Source organism: Budorcas taxicolor, chromosome 1 (assembly GCF_023091745.1).
Source record: "Budorcas taxicolor isolate Tak-1 chromosome 1, Takin1.1, whole genome shotgun sequence".
Lineage (NCBI taxonomy): Eukaryota > Metazoa > Chordata > Mammalia > Artiodactyla > Bovidae > Budorcas > Budorcas taxicolor.
The window spans coordinates 152309251-152336025 of record NC_068910.1 but is presented as its reverse complement, the minus strand read 5'-3'; the positions used below and the strand labels follow the sequence as shown (position 1 = coordinate 152336025).

At 36.4% G+C, this 26775-nt stretch overlaps 1 protein-coding gene and 1 non-coding gene across 2 annotated transcripts in view; both read left to right on the top strand.

The window, feature by feature from the left end:
* Positions 1-26775, top strand: part of PIK3CA (phosphatidylinositol-4,5-bisphosphate 3-kinase catalytic subunit alpha) — an 82472-nt gene that overhangs the window by 18138 nt on the left and 37559 nt on the right. The gene's annotated exons all lie outside the window — the stretch shown is intronic.
* Positions 16564-16693, top strand: LOC128058393 (small nucleolar RNA SNORA20). Its single transcript, XR_008200460.1, has one exon. It is a non-coding gene; the product is annotated as a small nucleolar RNA SNORA20 (small nucleolar RNA).

The window sequence follows — 26775 nt, the reverse complement described above, 5'->3', positions numbered from 1 at the left end:
ATACATTAGGGCTGTATGTATATGTCACCCTCCTTATTTAACTTCTATGAAAAGTACATCATGCGAAATGGTAAGGCTGGATGAATCACAAGCTGGATTCAGGATTGCCAAGAAAATATCAATAACCTCAGATATGCAGATGATGCCATCCTTCTGGCAGAAAATGAAGAGGAACTAAAGAGCCTTTTGATGAAGAGAATGAAAAAGCTGGCTTAAAATTCAGCATCCAAAAAACTGAGATAATGGCATCTAGTCCCATCACTTCATGGCAAATAGATGGGGAAACAGTGGAAACAGTGACAAACTTTTATTTTCTTGGGCTTCAAAATCACTGCCAATGGTGATTGCAGCCATGAAATTAGAAGACACTTGCTCCTTGGAAGAAAAGCTGTGACAAACCTAGACAGCATATTAAAAAGTAGAGACATTACTTTGCCAACAGAGGTCTGTATAGTCAAAGCTGTGGCTTTTCCAGTAGTCATGTATGGAAGTGAGAGTAGGATTGTAAAGAAGGCTGAGTGTTGAAGAATTGATGCTTTTGAACTGTGGTGTTGGAGAAGACTCAAGAGTCCCTTGGATTGCAAGGAGATCAAACCAGTTTCAGTCCTGAATGTTCATTGGAAGGATTGATGCTGAAACTGAAGCTCAAATACTTTGACCACCTGATGCAGAGTCAACTCATTGGAAAGACCCTGATGCTGGGAAAGATCTAAGGAAGGAGAAGGGGACAAGAGGATGAGATGGCTAGATAGGAGCACCAATTCAATGGACATGAGTTTGAGCAAGTTCCAGGAGATGGTGGACAGGGAAGCCTGGCAGAGTCGGACACCACTGAGCGACTGAACAACAATAACAAATCTCATTTAAGAAAGATATTTGTCTAGATGGGGAAGTAACTTCCAAACATACAAGAATGAGAAACTCTCAAAGAGAAAGTTTGTTACATTTGACTCTCATGTAAAACATTGGCATTTATTCTGTCTTTATCTCCCACCTCCCCTCCTATTCCACTTCCCAATACAAACAAACAAACTAAAAGATGTACAAATTAAGATTAGAAATTTGCAAAAATGTAACATACAGATGTTTAAACTTTAAGATATTCATACAAGTACTTTCCAAAACACCAAGATCCATATAAATGAGCAAAGAACTTGAGAAAACAGGTTTGTTTACTAAAGAGAAAATAAAAACATATGGGAAAATTTTTTTCCCAGAAAGATAAAGAAGTGAAACTGTGAGATACAGTGATATATTTTTACTTTTTGAATTAGCAAGAAGTTTCTTGTTGCTGGTGAAGATGCTGGGAAATGTGCTTGCTCATGTATTTCTGTTGGCAGCCTAAATTGATTCAACCCTTTCTGAAAGGAAGTCAGTGATTTTTTTTTCCATTAAAATTAGCATACCTTTTGATCCCTTAATTGCGTTTGGGGCATTATGATAATAATGTCAATTTTGAAACAGTTGAAGTAGTCAAGTAAACTATGCTATATCTTCCATAGAAATAGGCAGTGAGAAGAAGACTGTTGTTCATGAAGAACTTATAGTAATTTGAAGGAATGTTTTCAAAGTGGGGAAAAAGGCAAGATATAAAATTATTAGGATATTTGAGCACAACTATATAAGCCATGAAGTAAACTACAAAATATGCATATTAAAAAATCTGTAAGAGGCTGCACTGAAAAATCTGTAAGAGACTGGTAATAATGGTTGTCTCAGGTGCATTTTTCACTGTTTTGTTTTCCTCCTTGATTCATGTACCACTGTATTTTGCATAGATACAGAGCACAGTCCCATGGTCTTAATAGACATTTGTCAGTATTTAAGTGAATGAATATCTCTAATATGCATGGGTTACTTTTAGTTTGACAGAAATATGAATACAATCTACATCTAAGTTAAAGAGAATGTGGAAAGTGTTTTAGAAAGGAACTTGGTTCTATTTAGTGTGATCCTTTTCTGTTAACAACATCACTACTGCCCAAATTAGGAATTTCTATTCATTTTGGACTCTTATCAATAATCTCTGACCTGTTAACTCCAACTGATCACCAAAATCTTGTAGAAATGCCTGTTGGTTTCATCTCCGTGTGTTCTCATAGTCACTGCCTTAGTTTAGTCCTTTCCTTTACCACTGAAGCATCCCAACAAGTCTCTCCTCTTTACTACTCCTCTTTTACCTTTACTGCCGCCAGAATTAGCAGACATGTAAATCATCAGCAGAATTTTGTGTATGTGGTATAATAGGTTGTATGGGGGAAAAGCAGGGGAGATTAACACTGTCAAATACACCATAAAATACAAAATTGATCTGCTTAAAACTTATTCCTTGTGACTTACATTGTTGCTTCTCAAACTTTAGGTGTATTAGAATCACCAGGGGGAACTTGTTAAAATATGAATTACCCAAGCCTAGAAATTCTGGTTATATGGTTCTTTGTACCTGGGAACATGCATTTTAACAAGGCTTCATGCTCTTGAGCCTCGTCCATGTGATCCCAAGACTAGATATTGAGGAACACTGACCTTAAAGGGCTCTCTTACACATTTACTATAATTCTCACAACTTGGCACCAACACACTTTCTGTGCATTTTCTACGCAATCCCTCATGAACACTTTGCAGTCTAGCCATCTAGAACTGCCTCAGGGCCACCTAGGCCCTTCTGGCCTCCTGTGCTTGTGCTCATCCTGTTTCTGCTGCTCAGAGCCTCTTTTGCTATGGCTGCCCCTACCCGGTAACTTGTTGACCTGGCACACTGTCTTCAGCTTCTCTATGAAGTACTCCTGGTCTCAACTCTCCTAGGCAGAGGAGAGCTCTCCCTCCTTTATAGCCTCTGCTTCTACTTAGGGCTTTCATGCATTGGAGAAGGAAATGGCAACCCACTCCAGTATTCTTGCCTGGAAAATCCCAGGGACGGGGGAGCCTGGTGGGCCACCGTGTATGGGGTCGCAGAGAGTCGGACACGACTTAGGTGACTTAGCAGCAGCAGCAGGGCTTCCCAGGTGATGTAGTGGTCAAGAATCCACCTGCCAGTGAAGGAGGCGCAAGAGACATGAGTTCAGTCCCTGGGTTGGGAATATCCCCTGGAGTAAGAAATGCACCCCACTCCAGTATTTTGGCCTGGGAATCTCATGGACAGAGAAGCCTAGGGGGGCTACAGTCCAAAGAGTCAGACACAACTAAGCACAGCACAGCCTCTACTTATTGCAACACATACATACTAAGTTATGCTTACTTTTTGATGTATCTGTCTTCCTCAGTAGACTGTGAGCCTCTTGAGGTCATAGATGTCATTTTACTTACCTTGTACCTTTAGCATAAGCGTGGCACATACTTGCTTAATAAATGTTTGTCCTATCAATAACAGCTCAATAAAGAAGGCAGGGAAGGAGTGGTTAGTCCCACTTTTCAGTGAGGAAGATGAGGTCTTAAAAAATTAAGTATTTGCTTACAATTACCCAGCTTGTAAGTACCATAGACTAGAGATTTGCCCCTAAGATACCTGGCTGCTTTTCTGGTTTTAGTCTACAGGAAAGGTAGACAGATTATCACTGTAAAATTACACGCACACACAGCCTTTTAAGCATTTTTTCCTGTTTATGTATTTGACATGTTTGGGGGGGTGTTTTAAAAAACTTTTTTATCATATTCACAATTTATAAATAATATATATTCCTCTAGGGCTAGAACAGATTACTGGATATTAAGCTGTTATTGCTTGGTGTTATCCTCTGCTTTGTATCCCTTTCAGAAGCCATAATATAGTACCTAGTGGGGTATCCACAAATACTTGTGTAATTAAATTCAGCCAACACTTAATGTACTTACCATTTATTCTGCAGTAATTAAGACAAAAATTATTTATATAAATATATACACACACATATAGTACATATATAAGTATTCAAGTGGTTTTGCATTGTTTTCTTTTCAAGTTCAGTTTCCAGAGTTTGGTTGTGTTCAGTGTTGGTACTTCAGTCTTGATGTGTTGATGGAAATCAACGACCAGCTGCAAAGTTCAGATCCAGTGTGCCATAGAATACATCTAGCTATGGCTTAAACCGAATGTTAGCAATGAAATATTTAGTAGCAACTGTTCTTTTAAAAGAAACATTTTAGATAATTAGAGTCATCTTGTAATATCCTTGCACCCAGCTGTCAGCTTTTTAATTTTCTGCCAATATTTCTGGAACTAAAATCAAGAAAATGGAAATTAGGGTACCACACTTGGAAGTACACTAAACACTTGACAAACTGTTACATCTTATAAAGATTTCCAAGTAGAGTTCTTCAGTCAGTGTCTCAAAAGATTTTGTAAAAAGCAAATATCTAAACCTCCAATATTAAGCTGAAATACATTAGTAAATATTAGCATTTGAGAAATTGAATAATTCCCTCTCTTAATAGTCACTGGACATGGAAATCTTTAAATTTGAGCACTTAATTTTAAAAATTTCCTGTTACTGTTAATTTTGTTACCATGTTTAATTACCATCTCACTATCTTTTTGTTCTTTCTTTAGCTTTTGTTGTTACTTTGTGCTTTTAATACAGTCAAATGTCCATTTTCTATTGCATCAACTTATAATAATATTCCTCATATCCCACTGTTATACAGTGATAATAGTACCCTGTCTTTCCTTTAAATTCTTGTCCCACCTTCCCTAACACAGTATATATCCAGCTACTTAGTACATTGTCAAGTAATGGGTAACTTTTACATTCTATTCTGTGACCATACTTAAAACTTCTTATGTTTTGACTCTAGGTAGATTGTAATACCTGATATTAATAGTATTTACATTAATTTGCATGCATGCTAAGTCGTGTCTGACTCTGCAACTCTATGGACTGTAGCCTGCTGGGCTTCTCTATCCATGGGATTCGCCAGGCAATAATACTGGAATGGGTTGCCATTCTCTTCTCAGAGGATCTTCCTGACTCAGGAATCAAACCCCAGTTTCTTTATATCTCCTGTATTGGCAGGCAGATTCTCTACCACTTGCACCACCTGGTATGATTATATAAAAATGTTTCACGCCACAACCAAATAATAGATTTCTTTTTACATTCAACATCTTGAACCACACAAAGAATATCCTTAGTACTTAGATCACATGGTTACTCTTTTTATGCATGCCACAAGTTGCTCAAAATTGTGCTGTTTTCCTTCTTACTTTGAGCCTGATTTTATTATACATTTTTATTGTTTTTTCCTCCCTAAAGTTTTTCCTCTCTTTTATTTCCTATTGTGAAAATAAGCATTTATATTCTTCAGTATGCCATTAATACTTAGTGACGCCTCATTTCTTTTATCTGCTGTTTAAAAGCTGTGAGATTCTTTTTTCTGAATACTTTTTACTTTGGCCACATAGATTTCATTCTAGTTTGGGCTTATTACTATCTATGATTGGTGTAAAACTTTTCCTGGGATTGCTTTTTCTTAATATAAATAAGATTATTTATGTAATTCAGCCTCTAAGTCAGTTCTGTCATCTCTAGCATGTATCTTCCTGTTTTTTGGCCTCCATTTTTGGTTGGCTTGAGTAATAACTCATGTTCCTTAGGACTGGGTCATGGGAGGTAAAATCCATGGAAATACTTTATATTTTCTTTACATATGATAATTTGCTGGGTATAAAATTCCTGGTTAGAACATTTTCCAACAGATTTTAATCGCTGCCTAGTTTTCACTCCCTCTTTGCCCCCTCTCCACAAACCTTAGTAAAATAGTAATAGAAAGCTGTTCCTTGATATATTAAATAGTAGCTATCCCAAGCCAGAAGCTTCACACAGGCTTAATTACAAAGGATTCACATTCTATTCACGTTATGAATAACATAAGGAACAGTCAGCTATTTTCTCACTCTTTTTGTACTGGTATACAATACTGGTACAGTTAAATGAGGGAAAGGAGACAAGTATGATAAAAGAGGGTGTAAATTATTATTTGCAAATTTTACTTTCTGTATTCATTTCTGTCTGTCCTAACCACCCACTTGTATCCTGCTCTCCAAAGTGTAGCCATTGTTAGTAATGTGATTAATTTTAAGGGGAAAATGGGAGGGAATACAGGAATATATATTTATGTAAAAAAGATACTTTTAAAGTCAGAGTTTTAGCCTTATTAGTATAGAATTATAATCAACATTTTCTTGTTCAAATATCTTCTGAGTTTGTCATTGTATTCCCTTCTAAATTTTTAATTTTCATCATCAAAATAAATGTATCCTTTAGTAATGACAGTGTGAGGAGGCTAGGTGATTCCTCTTTGTGGAAAACAAGTATAAGAATGCTGAAGTAACTACATTAATATCACCCAGTATATTTTAAAGCAAAGAATAATACTAGAGATAAATTATAAAGGAATGAACATAACAGGGAAATGTGAAATTCTAAATACACTTACAACAGAGACACAAAATACATGAAGTAACACTGCCAGAATTGAAAGTAGAAATAGGCAGTTAAATATTTAGAGTTGCAATTTTCTGTATTCTTCTTTCAACAATTGGTAGAATAAGTAGACAGAAAAGCAGGATATAGAAGACTTGAATAAGGCAGTCAACCAATTTGACCTGATATCTACAGAGTACCATACCCAACAGCACATTCAAAGTGCATTTGAAACATTCATCAGGATGAGCCATATAATGGCCCACAAACATTGTTTGTTAATATAAAAAGTTTGAAATTATGCAATGTGTTGAAATTACATAGTGGCAATTTAATTTAAAGGAATTAAATTAAAAGTCAATACAGAAAGAAGGACAATTTGCAATATGTGGAAATTGAATCACATATTTCTAAGTAATCTGTGGGTGAAAGAAGAATTCACAGGGGAAATTGGAGAATATTTTTAACTGAAGTAAGAAAATATTTTTAGCTGCATGAAAATAAAAATACAGTATATAAAATTTTTGGTATATAGCTAAAGCAGTGCTAAGAAATTAATTTATAGTTTTAAGTGCTTAATACTAGAAAAGAAGAAAGGTCTAAAACCAGTTATCTAAGCTTCTGCTTTAAAGAGCTAAAAAAGAAATAGTTAAGATCAAAGTAAACAAAAGAAAGAAAATAATAAAGATCAGAGAGGAACTCAAGTAAATAGAAAACAGGAAAACAATGAGATGAAAATCTCATTCTTTAAAAGAGTCAGTAAAATTGAAAAACCTTTAACTAGAATAATCAATAAAAAAGTAAATTAACAATATTAGGAATGAAGGAATAGATACCATTACAGAGCTATAGCTACTTAAAAAGATAATGAATGAATATTATGAACAACTTCATACCAATCAGTTTGACAGCTTGGGTGAAATGGACAAGTTCCCTGAAAAATACAAATGACTAAAACTGACTCAAGAAGAAATAGAAAATCTAAATACACTTATATAGAATAAGGAAATTCAGTTAGTAATTAAAAACCTTCCAGCAACAACCATATTCAGGCCCCAATGCCATAACTGGTAATTCTGACAACACTGAAGAAAGAAAAATTATAATTCCTACCCAGATTTTCAGAAAATACAGATGTAAGGAGAACATCACAACTTATTTTATGAGGCCAGTATTACCCAGATGTCAAACAAAGACATCACAAGAAAACTAGCAGTGAACATTCCTCACAAATATAGACACAGAAATCTATAACAAAATATTAGCATATTAAATCTAACAGTATATTGATATGAAAAGGAAAATGTATCATGGATATGTGGGATTTATCCCAACAATGAAAGACTGGTTTAACTTTTAGAAATCAATTCCGTGTAATACACAGTGCTAATAAAATAAAATTGAAAAATTGTATGATTATCTCAATGGATGCAGAAAAAGTATTTGACACAGTTCAACACAAATGCATAAAAAGGTCAGCAGGCTGTGAATTGGCAGGCAACTTTTCCATTCTGATAAAGAATATCTATGAAAACACAACCAAAATCATACCTCATGGTAAATGCATATGATATGTCTTTTCTGGTACAGTTTTTGTTCTTGTTGCTGTTTTAATTAAATAATTAACTTATTTAAAAAATCTGCTTAGTTAAGATTACATCTGAATCTGTCATCCCAGAGGCGTCAAACCATCTTTGTAATAATAACTTTCACCCATAGGGTAATTAGTTTGATTACTTTTGTAAGATACCTTGCTGTGCATACTAAGTCACTTCAGTCGTGTCCAACTCGTTGCAACACCATGGTCTGTGTCTGCCAGGCTCCCCTGTCCATGGGATTCTCCAAGCAAGAGTATTGGAGTGGGTTGCCGTGCCCTCCTCCAGGAGATCTTCCCAACCCAGAAATCAAACCTGCATCTCCTATGTCTCCTGCATTGTCAGATGGGTTCTTTACCAGTAGTCCCACCTGGGAAATGTTCCTAGAGCCTTCAGCTTTTCTGATTTAATCTTGACTACCCCCTAGGTCTGTTTCACAGCTGTTGTCTTATGACTTCTTGCTCTTATCCTGGAAATTCCCTTCATCTGCTTCCTGTGTTGGAGCCTTGATTTCCCATGTCCCATACCTTCATAGTGTACTCTCTCATTTATAAGAGCATATGCTCTAGTGGTTTCTTGAAAAAGGATAGTTCAGTTCAGTTCAGTTGCTCAGTTGTGTCCGACTCTTTGCGACCCCATGGACTGCAGCACACCAGGCTACCCTGTCTATTACCAACTCCCAGAGCTCGCTCAAACTCATGTCCATTGAGTTGGTGATGCCATCCAACCATCTCACCCTCTGTTGTCCTCTTCTCCTCCTGCCTTCAGTCTTTCCCAACATCAGGGTCTTTTCCAGTGAGTCAGTTCTTCACGTCAGGTGGCCAAAGTATTGGAGTTTCTGCTTCAGCATCAGTCCTTCCAAAGAATATTCAGGACTGATTTCCTTTAGAATGGACTGGTTGGATCTCCTCGCAAGGGTCTCTTTAAGAGTCTTCTCCAGTACTACAGTTCAAAAGCGTCAATTCTTTGGCGCTCAGCTTTCTTCATGGTCCAACTCTCACACATACATGATTACTGGAAAAACCATAGCTTTGACTGGATGTTTCTTTGTCGGCAAAGTAATGTTTATGCTTTTTAATATGCTGTCTAGTTTTGTCATAGCTTTTCTTTCAAGGAGCAAGTGTCTTTTAATTTCATGGCTACAGTCACCATCTGCATTGATCTTGGAGCCCAAGAAAATAAAAGTCTGTCAGCTTCCATTGTATCCCCATCTATTTGCCATGAAGTAACGGGACCAGAAGTCATGATCTTAGTTTTTTGAATGTTGAAAAGGGATAACTTAGGGGTAAATTTTTTGAGATTTTACATACCTGAATATGTCATAATCTATTCCTGCAATTGTATGGTATTTTAGATGAGTGAACAACTCTATAGATTGAAAATCATTTTAGTCAGAATTTTTTAAATATTGCTGTTCTACTGTCTTCTGGTATCCAGTTTTGCTATTGTGTGATCAGGTGCCATTCTGGCTCCTGATCATTTATTTGGCTTGAGGGGGGTTGTTTTTGTCTTTAGAAGTTATTATTATGTTCCATGAAATTTTATGGCACTGTCTCTTGGTATGGGTCTCTTCCTTTATTGTGTGGTGTATTCAGTAGGTCCTTGCTTTCCGCAGGCTTACATCCTTCAGTTCTTAGAAATTTTCTTGCCTTACTTTTTTTTTATATTTTATCTTCATTTTCATTGTTGTTTCTGGAATTCGTTCAAGTCAGATATGAGACTTCCTGAATTGCTTTTTCTAGTTTTTTACCTTTCCCCCTATTACTCATCTTTCTTTGTATTCTGCCTTCTGGAAAATTGCCTTGACTTTAAATGCCTATTGAATTTTCTTTTCAGCTCGTATTCTCTCTTTTTTTTCTTACTGGTTCCTCTTCTTGTTAAATGATGCAATATTTTCTCTTTCATGAGGATGTTTTAATTAGTTTCTTCAATATTTTCTTCTGTCCCATCATTCTCAGTGTTTCTCAGCACTCCTGTTGTATCTTGGTCTCTGTCTTTAATATTTGGAGACTTTCCTCAAATACATAAAGATCCTTGGCTGTCATTCATATTTAAAAAGCATTAAAAGCTGATAAAAAGCTCTCCGTTTGAGTCAGGGCTCTTGTTTGTCGGTGGACTGTGCTTTAGGAAATACTTCAGTGTCATGCTCTTTGTCTAGGTTAGTCAGTTTGGGATCCTTTTTTGGAGAAAAATCTACTATCTCTTATGTGGGACTACTTATGTTTTAGAGCTTTACTGAAGAAAAGAACTTTGAATCTTATTTAAACTTTCACATTATCCTCTGGCTTTATTCACAGCTTTACTCTTTACTATTTCTGTATCTGTTTCAGTCCACAGTCTCTTGGGTTTATTTTTTCCAGAAACTATGCCTTCTGATTTCCGAAGATTGGCAAGTCATTGACTACGTTAAGTGAAGTTGGAGACCTGAAATTCTAATAGTTCCGGGTATTTCCTGTCCTGAACCTTTCTGAGGTTCTGTGAGAATTGGCTTGTTTCTTATCTATAGGCACTTAAATTTAATATTCCTCACCTCAATTATCATCCTTTTTTTCCCTTCTGAGCTATTTGTAAATTACAAGAAAGAAAAATAATTAGCCCTTTGTCATATATGTTGCAAACACATCTTCCCTGTTTGCCAGTGGTCTTACAGTTTGGTTTATGGAAGAACTTTCACCAAAAAAGTCTGACTCTTTAGTCATTTTATCCGTTTTCTTCTGTATGATTTCTTGGTATCATAACATTAATATATAAATGAACCATAGTTTTATTCTATATGAACAATAACCAATTATATAATGGAAAAGAAGAACTCATTCACAAAAGTTAACAAAAAGATCATTTATCTACAAATAAACTTAATACGCCATAACAGAACTTACATACAGAAGTCTTTTAAAACTCTACTGAGGAGGCAAAAATTTCTTGGGCAGAATACGGGAAGCACTAATTATAAAAGAAAGATAAATAAGACTATCAGAGTTAACATTTTTGGTTATAAAAAGACAATAGGAAGATGAATAGACATACCACAGAATGGAAAAAATATTCTTAATATTTATAAGTGACATAAAAAACTTATTTTCAGCATATATAAAGAATCTGAAACCAACATTTAAAAAAATCAGCTACCTAATATAAAAATGAAGAAAAGAAGCGAAACATTTCATGGAAGATACACAAATAGCCAGTAACATACAAAAAGATTTTAAACATCATTTGTCATTGGTAAATGCAAATTAAAATCATTATGTGTTTATTTGTAGAAATACCACTACCCACTAGATATCAGATACCCACTAGAATAGCCAAGATTAAAAACTGATACTACTAAATATTTATGAGTATGTAGAGCAGCTGGAACTCTCTTTTATTGCTGGTGGGAATGCAAAGTGACCAACTACTCTGGAGAACTGGTAGGCAGTTTCTTATAAAGTTAAACATAACGTTTACCTCCTGTGTCAGGAGTTCACTAAGACCAGGTTCAGTGGTTTTGCTTAGAGGACTCACATGTGGTCATACTCATAGCTGTAATTTATTATAGAAACGGATGCAGAGCTCAGTCAGCAAATGAAAAAGGGACATGGGGAGAAATCCAGGGGAGAGCAGGTAAAGCTTACAAGGGACCTCTCTCAGTGGAGTCATGCAAGGTACCTTAATTTCCCCAGTGAAGAGTTGTGACAGTGCTGAAGTGTATCCAACCAGGAAAGCTTGTTAGAGATTCAGTGCACAGGTATAGCCTTAGAGGTTCATCCCTCTACCCAGCACATACCCAATTCCAGACACAAAGCAGGTTATTAGATGCAAACCATATTGTTTCCATAAACAGCTCAGACACAGTGAGCCACTCTTACTGGTTAGGGGTTGAGAATAATCCTCTCAGTATCTAAGATCTACTTTCCCAGATGCTAACTATGGGCCAACTTTGCAAGCAGGCCTTTTTAGGGATAAACAGTCTTATAGAACCCAGCATTTCACTTCTAAGTATTTACCAAGAGAAATAAAAGTAAATGTCCACTAAAACAATACAGTAAAAACCAATGTAAAAATGTCCATAGCCAAAATTGGAATAAGCTCATATATTCAACAACTAGAGAATGAACAAACAAGTTGTAGTATATTTTGGAGTACTACTGGTGATTTAAAAGAACTGACTAGTGATACATTAACAGCATGTCTAAATCTCAAAAGAGTATATACTGTGTGATTCAGTTTATATGAAGAACCAGAAATACTAATCTGTAATTAGTAATCAATTAATGGATTAAAAATCAAAATGTGATTGGGACAGAGAAGTTAATTGGAAAAGAACATGAGGGGACTTTCTGTTATAGAAATAGTCAATATCTTGTGTGGTGTTTGCATAGATGTGAAAAGTTAAAAATCATCAAACTTAACATTTAAGATATAAGCAGTTCATTGTATGTTAGTTATAATTCAGTTTAGGCTTCCCTGGTGGCTCAGTGATAAGGAATCTCACTGCCAATGCAGGAGATTAGAGTTTGACCCCTGAGTCAGGACCCCTGGAGAAGGAAATGGCAACCCACTACAGTATTCTTGCCTGGAGAACACCATGGACAGAGGAGCCTGGTGAGCTGCAGTCCATGGTGTCACGAAAGAGTCAGTCATGACTTAGTGACTAAATAACAATTCAATTTTAAATGTAATTTTGTATTAATTTTAAATTAATTCAATTTTAAATGTTATTACTGGGGAATACTGAACAGTAGTTAAGTGGAGATACATACTTGTATAGGAAGATTATTTTGTAAAAATGTCAGTACTGTCTAAGCATAAATCAAGTATTCATAATCAAAATATGACCAATTTTTGCTTTGAGCTTTGTTTTTGAACTTAACAAAATGATTCTCAAATTCATTTGGGATGGAAAGCCAAGTTTGATGAGACTGTGAGAAACTAGAAAGAAGACATTTGGGTTGAATTTAAGGAATAATTGAAATGGCAATAAATAGACACAGAAGAAAGATCCTGGACTTTATTTACAAATACAAAGAAAACGGAAGAACAAAGATTGATCCAGTGAGGTTAGAGTTTGGAGGGTGGTTAAAGAGTGGGAGAGAAGAGGCAGAGCATTGTTGTAATGATTTGTGAGACTTTGAGTTTGAGCTATATTCTGTAGATACTAGGGATTCATCATATTATTGTGATTGAGTAATTGTATGATAGATGTGTTTTAGGTGGCTAGTGACACTGGGTAATGAATTGGGGAGGGGAGAGATTAAACAGTGTATGCTTTCAGGGCTCTTGCCTTAGTTCCTGCTGCCCGCTTAACCTGCTGTGCCCACTGTACCTGTCAGACATTCTTTTCATTACATCTTAGAAAAAGCACTTGCTTATGAATGCTCATTGAATTATAAATAAGTCATTGTTCCATGTGAAAACTCTTTAGGACCTAATAGTGAGAGAAAAAAAGTCCCGTGGACAGAGGAGCCTGGCTGGCTACAGTCCATGGGGTCTCAAAGAGTCAGAGCGACTGAGCACACAGTGACAGAGAAGATGGCCAGAAAAACACAGAAAGTGGGTTTCGGGACAGGTTAGTGGGTGGAAACAGCCTCATGCAAGAAACATCTCCAAAGTTTCTGTCTAACCTTGGAGATTGATAGAGTGGGAATGTCATGAAAAGTCCCCACATTTGCATAGTAAGCTGAGTAAGGGTTACCAATGAAAGAAGCAAATAGAGACCAGAATAATATCACAGAAAGATTATTTTGACTTTTTATTGGGGAAATTTGGGGAGAAAACTTTAAATCGTTTATAATATTAATAGCTTCTTAACTTTGTAATTTTAATCTTCTAATTTTGAAGGTATTTCAAAGTAAAATGTAACATACGAACCTCGGAACTTTTTGACAATCACCATTGTAAAAATAGTCACTTTTAGAGTGTTCTCATACTGTCTTGTAGTAACTTTGTAATTGATAGTGAGATCTGTTACAGAGTTTCTACAGATAGGTAGGTCAAACAGTGAGAGAGGCAGAGGATGTATGAATGAGCGCCTGAGTGTATGTGTCTTTTTTTTGGTCCTGGGAAATGACATCCTGACAGGACAGAAGAACAAAAGAACAGTATTGAAAATAGTTACAGTAAAGGTTGTTTTTTTCTGTCACCACACAGCAGATATGGAGAAGAGTAGAAGCAGACAGATGGACAGTTATGCTAGTTTTGGAGTTTTCTAGTAGAGGAAATAAACTTTCTGTTCCTTTTATTCAGAAATTGAATTTCTAGGCTAACTTACTAGTTTCAGTAATAAGCTTCATATTCTGACCAAAGAAACATTATTTTTTTTTACCCTGGGGATAATGACTCACACTCTTCTCGGAATTTTGCTTTTGTGGAAGCTGAAGTGCAGTCATAAATATACCACTGTTACTTGGATCTTAGTGCTAATGATACTATTGTGAGTAGACTAGTGATGGGTAAGAACACTAGCATTATAAGGTCAGTTGTAACAAAGGAATCACAGACAGGTTTTAATTAGCTGAATCCTAGAGATATAAAAGTATTTAGATTTTTTTTTAAATGATAAGATAGTTACTGTGATTTTGTTGATTATGCTATAAAAATAGAACATACTTTTTTCTTTTTTTTTAAGTACTTCATTGTTTTGAGGACTTTGTGGCAGACAAGTAAATTTCTGACTTCCCATAGTGACAGTGGAGAGATTTTAAAGAATTTTTTTCTGTGCCTTTTTTCATATACCACTCAAACTTGGTATGAGACTATCAAGTTATAATCGTATAGACCATAAAGCAACTCTCCAATAATAGAGATTCTTAGTGTTGCTGGAGATGACTCTTGAGAATCCCTTGCACAGCAAAGAGATCAAACCAGTCAGTCCTAAAGGAAATCAGTCCTGACTATTCATTGGAACAACTGATGCTGAATCTGACGCTCTAATATTTAGGCTACCTGATGCAAAGAGCCAACTCATTGGAAAAGATCCTGATGCTGGGAAAAATTGAGGGCTCAAGAAGTGGGCAGCAGAGGATCAGATGGTTGGATGGCATCACTGATTAATTGGACAGGAGTTGGAGCACACTATGGGAGATAATGAAAGACAGGGAAGCCTGGCTCAATGCAGTCCATGAGATCACAAAGAGCTGGACATGACTTAGCAACTGCCAAATTCAGACTTACATTGAAGAAAGTAGGGAAAACCACTAGACCATTCAGGTATGACCTAAATTAAATCCCTTATGACTACACAGTGGAAGTGACAAATAGATTCAAGGGATTAGATCTGAGTGTCTGATGAACAGAGTGCCTGATGAACTGTGGATGGAGGTTCGTGACATTGTACAGGTGCCAGGGATCAAGACCATCCTCAAGAAAAAGAAATGCAAAAAAGCAAAATGGCTGTCTGGGGAGGCCTTGCAAATAGCTGTGAAAAGAAGAGAAGCGAAAAGCAAAGGAGAAAAGGAAAGATATACCCATTTGAATGCAGAGTTCCAAAGAATAGCAAGGAGAGTTAAGAAAGCCTTCCTCAGTGATCAGTGTAAAGAAATAGAGGAAAACAACAGAATGGGAAAGACAGAGATCTCTTCAAGAAAATCAGAGATACCAAGGGAACATTTCATGCGAGGATGGGCTCAATAAAGGACAGAAATGATATGGACCTAACAGAAGCAGAAGATATTAAGAGGTGGCAAGAATACACAGAAGAACTGTCCAGAAAGATCGTCATGACCCAGATAATCACAATGGTGTGATCACTCACCTAGAGCCAGACATCCTGAAGTGAGAAGTCAAGTGGGCCTTAGGAAGCATCACTACATACAAAGCTAGTGGAAGTGATGTAACCCCAGTTGAGCTATTTCAAATCCTAAAAGAAAATGCTGTGAAAGTGCTGCACTCAATATGCCAGCAAATTTGGGAAACTCAGCAGTGGCCACAGGACTGGAAAAGGTCAGTTTTCATTCCAATCCCAAAGAAAGGCAATGCCAAAAAATGCTCTAACTACCGCACAATTGCACTCATCTCACACACTGGTAAAGTAATGCTCAAGATTCTCCAAGCGAGGCTTCAACAATATGTGAGCTGTGAACTTCCAGATGTTCAAGCTGGTTTTAGAAAAGGCAGAGGAACCAGATCAAATTGCCAACATCCACTGGATCATCAAAAGGAAGAGAGTTCCAGAAAAACATCTATTTCTGCTTTATTGACTATGCCAAAGCATTCGACTGTGTGGATCACAATAAACTGTGGAAACTTCTTCAAGAAATGGGAACCAGACCACCTGACCTGCCTCTTGAGAAATCTGTATGCAGGTCAAGAAGCAATAGTTAGAACTGGACGTGGAAAAAACAGACTGGTTCCAAATAGGAAAAGGAGTATGTCAAGGCTCTATATTGTCACCCTGCTTATTTAACTTATATGCAGAGTACATCATGAGAAACGCTGGGCTAGAAGAAGCATGGTCTGGAATCAAGATTGCTGGGAGAAATATCAGTAACCTCAGATATGCAGATGACACCACCCTTATGGCAGAAAGCGAAGAAGATCTAAAGAGCCACTTGATGAAAGTGAAAGAGGAGAGTGAAAAAGTTGGCTTACTTCCCATTTATTTGGTGCTATAGTCCTTCAGTGATATGAGCAGTTATATGCATGGGATAAAACAATACGGTGCCCTTGTAAATGGAGGTAAAGTTGCCATTTCATCTCTTCTCCATGGTCTAGACATTGCCTCCCTGTCTGAATGTCCTGTGTAAGTAGAAGTGAATTTCTTCATGGACTTAATACTGCTGAATTGATATAAGACTGTTGCTATTGTTTTATATAGCACTAAGGCTCATACCTCTGAATCGGTCATCTTACGTGGGGCTAATGATTTCATGTGTGACAAGATGTAGCGCTCCTTACACGATGCCCTTTGTGTGGTGAAGAGAGTTTTGGAGTCAAAGTCTGTGGTCCCAGGTGGGGGTGCTGTATAGGCGGCCCTTTCTATTTACCTTGAGAACTAAGCATCCAGCGTGGGCTCCCGGGAACAACTCTCTATTGCGGAGTTTGCAAGATCTCTTCTTGTTATTCCTAATACTCTGGCAGTTAATGCTGCCCAAGACTCCACAGATCTGGTTGCAAAATTAAGAGCTTTTCATAATGAGGCTCAGGTTAACCCAGAACAAAAAAATCTAAAATGGATTGGTCTTAACTTGGTCAGTGGTAAACCCTGTGACAACAAACAAGCAGGGGTGTTTGAACCAACCATAGTTAAAGTTAAGAGCTTGAAATTTGCAACTGAAGCGGCAATTACCATTCTTTGAATTGATGATCTTATTAAATTACACCCAGAAAGCAAAGATGATAAGCACGGAGGTTATGAATATACTGTTCACTCTGGAGCCCTTGATGACTTATCTGTCTTATTTATAACAACGTTAGATGTACCTTGCTTGTATCTCAAATATTATACGTTAAAATGCAACAGGATGCCGGAAAAAAAAAAAAGTTGGCTTAAAGCTCAACATTCAGAAAATTGAGATCATGGCATCTGGTCCCATCGCTTCATGGCAAATATATGGGGAAACAGTGACAGAATTTATTTTGGGGGGCTCCAAAATCACTGCAGCCATGAAGTTAAAAGATGCTTGCTCCTTGGAAGAAAAGTTATGACCAACCTAGACAGCATATTAAAAAGCAGAGACATTACGTTGCCAACAAAGGTCCATCTAGTCAAGGCTATCGTTTTTCCAGTGGTCATGTATGGATGTGAGAGTGGACTGTAAAAAAAGCTGAGTGCCGAAGAATTGATGCTTTTGAACCGTGGTTTTGGAGAAGACTCATGAGTCCCTTGGACTGCAAGGAGATCCAACCAGTCCATCCTAAAGGAAATCAGTCCTGAATATTCATTGGAAAGACTGATGTTGAAGCTGAAACTTGAATACTTTGGCCACCTGATGTGAAGAACTGACTCATTTGAAAAGACCTTGATGTTGGGAAAGATTGAGGGCAGGAGGAGAAGGGGACCACAGAGGATGAGATGATTGGATGGCATCACCGACTCAGTGGACATGAGTTTGAGCGAACTCTGGGAGTCGGTGATGGACAGGAAGGCCTGGTGTGCTATAGTCCATGGGGTTGCAAATAGTTGGACATGACTGAGCGACTGAACTGAACCAAACTGAACTAGCAACTGAACAACAACAAGGTGAATTTAAAGTTTATGTTCCAGTTTAACCTTAATCTTGCAGTTTAAGAAATAGAGGTTTAAATGTGCTATTTATGTTCCATAATAGATGCTGTTATTGTTGAATTTTCACCACATCAGGATTCTCCATCAAGGTATCCATTCTTCTAATAATTGTTATTGGGCACATACACATAAGTCTCTGTTAATATCTCCTATAGTGGCTCTCTTTAACCTAGGAACTTTCCCTCATCTCTTCACTGTAAACTTTGCAATCATTCCTTTTCTTGAGATAATAGTACTCCCTAGTGAAGGTTTAGAATTTTAGCTAAGTTCCCTTTTTCAAACTTTCTTTTATCTCCCTCTGTGCATTTATTTTAACTTCAGCAAAATTAACTAATGAATCATAATGTGGGAAGCAGTTGTTCGATAATAATCTAATGAATTATGTTAAATAGTCAGTTTTGAAGGTTTTGTCAGTTGATACAGATGAAAAAAGTGCTTTAACTTATTGACTTATATGGTAATTTATTGTTTAACTTTGTGTGTCAGGCAGTTGACTGGTGACATACTAAGCAGCAATGAATAAAATGGAAATATTCTACTTACTGATCCCGTATGATGCCGTTTATACACAATCACGCCCACTTCAGTTTGTCATTCTCATTGCTCTCATTTTAAAGTATATAGTAAGTATGATTTCCCAGCTGCTTGGTGCATTGTACTGTATCAAGTATAAATGAATAGTAAATGTTTGAAAGAGCAATGTGAAACGCATCTATTTAATCCATCATTAAATAGATTCTAAGATATCTTACCTATATTGTGTTGGCTGAAAAATCGAGTTTTTAAAAAACAAGTCTGTGCTTACATGACTCCACATTGTTGTTGCTGTCACTCATAGGACTCCTTGTCTTTACATCTCTACTAGGGGATGCTTGTGCTGAAATTAAGCTGCCTTCTCTCTGATTGCACACTGAAAGATCTGTATTCCTTTGCTTGCCAGACAGCTCTCCTGAATTACTCCAAATCTTGCTTTAGTGAAGTAGCCTTTATACTAGAGAGCAAATACTGAAGTCTCATAAATCACTACTAACTTGGTTAATAATTGCTTGCAGGGGAGTTTCTCTGCATTGCTAGTGTAATACTAAAGTATTCTGTTACTGCCAGAAAATGGACCAGATGGCAAGCAGTTACTACAGAGTATAGTATTATTGTTTGGTCTTTATCACTGAAAAAGGCCACTTTTAAAATCAAGTTTCTACTCTATTTCATGTCTTCCATCCAGTGTTGTAGCATTCCTCTTCAACTGTATTGTTATCTGTAGATAGACTTGGGTAGTATTCACTAAACAAATAATACCTATCTTACCTTTTTTTAGAGTTTAGTTTGAAGAAAATAGAAGATATTTGCAAGTAGCTCTCTCTGGATTTATTTGATTAAGTTTGGTAAAATGAGGGACTTTTTGTTTTGGCCAGTAAATTTGGTATGTGGAATAAGCAGATTAAAAATAAACATTATATGATCATCTTAAGTGAAATTTAATGAAATAAAAGCCAGTGCCCTTTGCATTCTATGCTCTGTATCTATTTGTAAGAATGCCAGTAATATATCAATAAGTATGGTATAAAAATAAGAATGCTTAAAGAGATTGTAGTAGTGGCCTCCAAGAAAGGTAATCAGTTCAAGGACAAAGGGTGGGATTGTGATATTGGGACGAAAGGATAATAGCTAGCATAGATAAATAGCTAGACAAAAATGGCAGGGACCTGTGTATTGATATGACAACCAAGATTGTGCAGTACATCTTCAGTCAGATTTTCCCAGTGTAATCTAAATCAAATCTAAATTAAAAACTAAAATAGGTTTTCATGGCGCTGTATTGTGCTGATGCTTAATTTTGTAGTACAAACATTGGGGAGTATGCCTTGAGATGAATGAAACTAAAAGTAAGGTCTTCCTAGTATTTTTAGTAAAAGTTTATTAAATTATACCTATTTCCACAGAATATATGCTAAAATTAGAATGACAGCAGAAGACCAGTCCTGGTCCCTGTGTAAGATTGATACACATATGCAAGAAGTACTCCGCAGTTTTACGTTCATGTTTTTATTTGATTCACTTAGCAGCAGGCCCTTTTCCTGCTATAAAGGAAATTGGCAGAGTCCATTTGTACTTTCTCCTTAGCCTGTGAGTACTAGCAGAATCACCACCATGATCGTTGCAGTGCATGCTAGGCCTTGTCATTTGATTTTGAAAATAGTCCCTACAACAGCCAGTTATAGCAATGATGTATAAATATATGCTTTGTTCGTCATTTGTGCGTGGTAGTATATGATAATAGACACAGATACCATAGCTGAAGTTTTATGACACTGCATAAAACTCAGGGGATAGAGAAATCCATTGGAAACTGTAGACCATGTTGAAGCTTTATGATTGGCCACTTATTCTGTCTTCTAGATAAGTTTGGGCTTGTGACAGATAGTATAAATCTTTAAAATTTGAATAAATTTTGAGTTCACCAAAAATGAAAATAATGCTGTGCAGAGATTTTCAATGAGATATATCTGGAAGCATTTAAGTGAATATATTGTGTGCTAGTATCCCCAGTCAAAATTGCTAGCTTCAACTTTATTGGATCAAACTAGAGTGAAAATTTACTATTTGGGGATTTAGGTTTCTCTCTCTCTCTCTCTCTCTCTCTCTTTCTCTGTGGACACAAAGAGCTTCCCTGGTGGCTCAGACAATAAAGAATCTGCCTGCTGTTCATTCTTGATAAAGAGAAGAAAAGACAAAGAGGAACAGTGTGAAGCAGATGTTTTCCAGAAGTTCATCCATCCTCACCCGTAGTAGAGGGAGAACTTGAAAGACTGTTGAGGTATTTAAAGCTGTGGAAAGTCTTGTGAAGGCATTATGCTAAACCAGAGAGAAACAAAAATGAAAGAGGAAAGACCAGCTGATAAACTTCAGAAAGAGAAGTTCTCATTCCTGATGACTTATGGAAACATCTTGCCTTCATACAGGTCTTTAAAAAGAATCAAGTCAACACTAGAAGACACATTGCTAGTGTTACCTTTTACTAGATGTTTTAATTTGATTAAGATGTTTACTCAGGACATTCTTAAACTCTTTAATGAATTTCTCTGGATGGGCCCTGTATGATGTATTGTTGTCTCTTCAAAAGACTATATCAGAGTCCTGGATAGGTGTTAACTTCATTAGAATGATAAAGAATGAAGTTATTTTTGGTAAAGCACCCAGGCTTTTGAGAGAAAAATGGGAGAGTAGAGCCCTTTTATACTTTGGGAAGTGAACCCATCAATCAAGAAGGGAATGGTGTGTGGTTAGCATCATCCAAATAATGCCAAATAATAAATAGATTGTCTTCCTTAAATATATGGGACATGAGTCTCATTTGAAAAGGGAAATTAGAGTCTGTGGCCGTACCACCCTGACTGTGTCCGATCTCGTCTGAAAAGGGAAATTAGAAAGTACTGTGAGCCCCATTTTTTGGTAATCATCAGTAGAAAGTTTGGTTATAAACTTTGACTTGGTGTAAAAGATTAAACTTTTAGGACCTTTTCTCTTCATCTTTCATGGGCTAAAATTTTTGCTTAGTAGAAAACAGGAGTAACATTTCTAGAACCCCTCCATATTTTGCATTTTCTTATAGTGGGTGATGCTTCCTTACTGGGCTGGTCTCTTCACTGATCTCATATTGGTTGAATTTTCATGGAGGCATTCGTGCATGATTAGGCTTCTATTTTCACTGTTGTGTTGGAGTATACTCTAAACCCTTAAATGGAGATATAGCTGTCAAACTTAAATATCATAGAGCTGTTTCTCTCTTTATGTAAAAGATACTACTTTTTAACCATTTTTCACAGAAAGTATCTTTTTTTCTCATTAAAAAAATCACCCTATTATACCAAATAATACAGCCTTTAAGTATTGCTTCTGTGAACTAAATAGTATCTTGATAAATGTACATGAGCTGTATTGTTGGTTTTTAACCCGAAAGATCACCATCATCCCTGCTTATTTCCAGTCAATTCAGATATGATTAAAAGGCATTTATTTTAGCATGAAGAGAAATTTGATAGTATAGTCTATTTCATTCCTCTTTACTACTTGCTTTTCCTCACTGGTCATTATTTTTTCAGTCCAAAAAGCCAAAAATACTTGTTATCATGAGTTGCATTTTTATTTCTATTACTCATTGCAATTTTTCCCTTTTCTTTAAATAAGAAAACCAATATAATTTCATGTATAAACTTAAAGAAATAGATTTTACAAATAATGTATAATTCTAAAATAACAGTTTTTTCTATTTCCATCTGCTTTTTTAGAATAATCTCTTGTGTTTTGTCATTGTTGGAATGTGTCAGATGACCATTTGATGCTTATGCTCTTGTGAGAGTGCACAGACTGAGCTAAATAGATATAGGCTTCATCCTTCAGGGATTTCATATTTGAATAAGAACAGAGACAAATATAAAGATGAGGACAGATATCTGTTCAGATACCAAATATATCAATAAAATTATTCTGCATCAAAAAATATTTTTTAAAATATCTATCATCTTCTTACACTGGACCTGAAACAATAAAGTTCTGTCCCTTTCTGGACAGAAAGGCATTGATAGCATTGATCTTACAGATAAGAGAGAGGGAAACTTTATTGAATTTTTATGTTCCAAGCACTATGCTAAGGATTTTTTAACATGTGTTATCTTATTTAATTATTACAACATCACTATGAGGTAGTAACTTTTTTTTTTTTTTCACTTGGTGCTAATAAGGAACTGCCCGAAATTTCCTGAGGAAGTCTTAGTAATTGCAGAGTTCTCCATAAGGTCAGTAATGCTGAGGGTGATGAAGTAGTGACCTGAACCAAAGGAAAACCTTCAATTTAGACCATTTCTGCTCTGCTGTTAGAACAAGACTGGTTTCATATATGTTCTCTTTGCTACTAAATACTGAATAATAGCATCACTGAAAAAATGTAGAGGTTTCTAAAATGTTTCTGGTCCCTTCGTTACTCATTTGCTACAGGTGTTAAGATGTTAAGGCTGCAGTCACGGTTAGATTCTCTTTATGGAATGGTTAGCTTTGCTCTTCCTTTTGGGCAGAAGGAGGTACTCCTAATGCTGTCCACCTGTCTTACCAGTGCTTGCTGTTAGTCACAAGGCAGCCTGCTTAATAAAGAGGAATCAAAGAATTAGAATTTACTATTTTCTACAACTAGAAAAACAAGGCAAACTATTAATATATTTTTTTATTTGAAGTATTAGTCATTCTTTTAGTTCTATATTTCAAAATAGTAATTTAACCAAATATAGCTATCTTCATCTGAAAAGTAAGTGGGATTTATAGAGTTACCTGATTTGCAGTTTACTTCTGACTGCCTGCTGCTTGTTTTATGTGAAGCTATGATAATCTGTTTTGACTTTATCACAAAGATAAAAAAAATATTTCCTGGAAAGCTGCATCACTATGGAATCATTATTAAACTGTGTGTTACTATGAAATATCTCTTATTGTATTTTCCACATTGTTTAACTATATTTACTTCATAATCTTGTCCTTCTGATTTTCACCTCTGTTAGTTAGTATTTAGTTACTTTTGAGCTTAAATTTTAAGCAATGTTAATTTATCCTGTCACACTAAAATTTGAATTTTTGTAAGTTCAGATTGGGGAAATTAGTACTATATTTTGAGATTTGTTATGTTTTCTTCATTTATCTGTATAAAATTTGAAAATTCATAATTCAATAATCTGAGATCAAATTCTCAGATTTGAAGATTTATTAATCTATATTTCACCTTATTAATGCCTTTTATGTTTAGCACATTTGATTCTGCCTCTCACACTGGATTCTTTTAACCACTTTAAAGTTCTTGTTCATTTTTATTGATAATCAAAAGTCTGTATCACTATAGATATTCTTGACCTAGATGTTGTCATTATTTTAAAAATCTATGCGCAAAACCCTTCCTAAACCTGTTTGTGGACCTCACGTTAAGGAATGCTTTTCTTATATAATGGACTTCCCTGGTGGCTCAATTGGTAAGGAATTCGCCTGTAGTGTGGGAGACCTAGGTTTGATCCCAGGAAGACCTAGGATCTTCCCTTGGGTTGGAAAGATCCCCTGGAGAAGGAAACAGATACCCACTCCAGTATTCTGGCCTGAAGAATTCCCTGGTAGCCCAGACGGTTAAAAATCCGCCTGCAATGTAGGAGACCTGGGTTCAACCCCTGGGTTGGGAAGATACCCTGGAGAAGGGCATGGCAACCCACTCCAGTATTCTGGCCTGGAAAATCCCGATGGACAGAGGAGCCTGGCAGGCTGCAGTCCATGGGGTCACAGAGTCGGACACGACTGAGCAACTAAGCACATCTTATATAATGCATTAAATCTCTGAAATGTAGTGTTATAACACCTTTTTTATAGCACTACACATTTAATAGTGAAAATGAATTGCATTCTCTTCTAAAGGAATTTAAATTTTCTATATCCTGGTCATGAGAACTTGATTTTCCAACCTGATATTCTCTTAATCACTAAAAGAATGTTAGATCTGTTTTCTCATGATCTGCATATAAAGGTCAGTGAAGGATAGCACTTTGAAAGAAATGGATTATATGCATCCTTCCAGAGCTAGCGTATATTACAGCTGTGCCTTTGGACTCACTTCAACAACAGTTCAGTGACTCTTAGAGGAAGAGAATTTTAGAGGCCCTAACTGGGACTCAGAATAATTGTACTAAAAACGCTTGCTTCTCATGCCTGCATAACCTCTGCAGTGAAATGTTTAAAATTACTCTTCTTGTCCCTCAAATCCAAATGGTCTCTCAGTGCTTTTGATTTTCCTTTACAAGTTATCTTCATCTATCTCTTTTTTGCTTTTTACTAATTGCTACCACTTTTTTGTTTAGGCCTTTGTTACATTTTCCCTGGGATAATTTCAACATATTAGTTTTCCTGCTTAGTCATTTATGCTCTAAGATTATAGTGACCCAAATAAAAACCCTATCCTGGAAAAGTTCACGGTCTATCAGGAAGTCTAACATGGATGTAGATAATTTTAATAATAACATATTAAGGTACAATTACAGAAATAAATGTAAGAAGCTGACTAACATTAAGAAAGGAAGTAATTAACTCTGGAAGTAAATATTAAAGAGAGTAATCAGACCATGGAATTATTGAGATTTTGGTCATGTTGTTTCTGTAGCAAGTGTAGAGGCAAATTTTTGTTCTCATGTTCTAAATAAATTAAAGATTGATTTGTAATATTTTTAAAACAGAAGAGAATAAAATTTCCAGTTTATGAGCAAATAGATGCAGCTGAGATGCAACTTTGGCAACTGAGTTAGCCACAAAACTAATGTTTCTCTATTGACTTATCTGAGAATGGAGTGGAAAATATCTTGTCAGTATATGTCTAAGTAGATACACATTTGTTATGTATTAGTTAAATCAGATAACATGTTAAATCTATCAGTTATAAAAAATGTAAAACCTTTGGTCATTCAGCATTTATGCAGCTTCTGTATTTGTGGGACATGTATATATATCTATAAAATACAGGGTCCCTGTTGTAGCAAATTATGGCCGTCTGGGCTTCTCAGGTGGCTCAGTGGTAAAGAATCCACCTGCCAATTTGCCAGAGCCACAGGAGATGTGAGTTCAATCCCTGGGTCGGAAAGATCCCCTGAAGAAGGAAATGGCAACCCACTCCAGTATTGTTGCTTGGGAAATCCCATGGACAGAGGAGCCTGGCAGGCCACAATCCAGGGGGTTACAAAGAATCAGACACAACTGAGCGACCGAACACACATAACGTGATTAAGCTACAGTAGAGTCAGACACGACTGAGCGACTTCACTTTCACTTTTCACCTTCATGCACTGGAGGAGGAAATGGCAACCCACTCCAGTGTTCTTGCCTGGAGAATCCCAGGGACGGCAGAGCCTGGTGGGCTGCTGTCTATGGGGTCTCACAGAGTCAGACACGACTGAAGCAACTTAGCAGCAGCAGCAGCAGTAGCAGCAGAGTCAGTATAGATATCCCCTAAATTTGCAAGTGTATACTTCAAGATAGCTTTCTTTTTTTTTTTTTTTAACTTTTTTTTTGTATTGGGGTATAGGCAATTAACAATGTTGTGATAGTTTCAGGTGAACAGCAGAGGGACTCAGCCAACATCTACATGTATCCATTCTCCCCCAAACCCTTCTCCTATCCAGGCTGACCACATAACATTAAATAGAGTTCCATATGCTATACAGTGGATCCTTGTTGGTTATCCATTTTAAATATAGCAGTGTGTACATGTCCATCCCAAAGTCCCTAACTATCTCTTCCCACGGAGGAGCAGAATTTTGTTCTTGAAGTCTGTCTCTTTCAGTTTTGTAAGTTGATTTGTATCATTTCTTTCTCAATTCCACATATAAGGAATGTCACACAATATCTCTCCTTCTCAGACTTAACTTCACTCAGTATGACACTCTCTCGGTCCGTCCATCTTGCTGCGAATGGCCTTATGTCATTCTTTTTAATGTCTGAGTGATATTCTATTGTTTATATGTACCACTTCTTCTTTATCCGTTTCCCTATCGATGGATATTCAGGT